The sequence below is a fragment of the Octopus bimaculoides genome, unplaced genomic scaffold (genome assembly GCF_001194135.2).
Source record: "Octopus bimaculoides isolate UCB-OBI-ISO-001 unplaced genomic scaffold, ASM119413v2 Scaffold_69049, whole genome shotgun sequence".
Classification (NCBI taxonomy): Eukaryota; Metazoa; Mollusca; class Cephalopoda; order Octopoda; family Octopodidae; genus Octopus; species Octopus bimaculoides.
In genome coordinates, this window is record NW_026403242.1 from 3001 (window position 1) to 3730 (window position 730).

A 730-nucleotide genomic window follows, 5' to 3' on the forward strand; every position below is an offset into this window, starting at 1 on the left:
ACGTTCGGTATAACCCGCATATTTGTACAGACAATTACACAGAAATGAACAAGGATTCTATGCTGAACTATCTCCCTCTGGTTTACCTTCTACAGGAAATACCAAGCATTCAATGGATTGGAGGTAACTGGTGTCTTTGACGAAGAGACGATTAAGAAAATGGGTTCGCCTCGTTGCGGGCTTCCAGATTTTGAACCAGGGCAGTCGCGAAGCGGTAAGTTATTTATGGAAACAGAAGCATTTGTAACTCGAGCAATTATAAGCTTTTGTCACAGTGGGGAGCACAATAAAAAGAAATTAATTTGCTTCATCATAGGCGAGCTGGCAGAATCGTTAGCATGTCGGACAGAATGCTTAGCGGCATTTCGTCCGTCTTCACGTTCTGAATTCAGATTCCTCCGAGGTTGACTTTGCCCTTTCATCCTTTCGGGGTCTTACCAGTTGAACACTGGGGTCAATGTAATCGACTTACCTCCTCTCCCGAAATTGCTGGCTTTGTGCCAAAATTAGAAGTCAATAGAGCGACGAGCTAGTAGAATCATTACTGTGCCGGAAAAAATGCTTAGCGGCATTTCTTCCAACTTCATGTTCTGAGTTCAAATGTCACCGGTATCGACTTTGCCTTTCACTCTTTCGGGCTCGATGAAATAAATACCAGTTGAGCACTGGGGTCGATGTAATCGACTTAACTTCTCCCACACAATCGCTGATCTTGTGCCGAAATTCGAAA

General features: G+C 43.8%; 1 long non-coding RNA gene across 1 annotated transcript in view; it reads left to right on the forward strand.

Moving 5' to 3' along the window:
- LOC128251509 (uncharacterized) overlaps nt 1-201 on the forward strand; it is a 3134-nt gene extending 2933 nt beyond the window's left edge. Inside the window, exon 2 of the long non-coding RNA XR_008267159.1 lies at nt 96-201. This is a non-coding gene — a long non-coding RNA (uncharacterized LOC128251509). The remainder of the gene's footprint in view (nt 1-95) is intronic.
- The last annotated feature ends 529 nt before the right edge of the window (nt 202-730 follow it).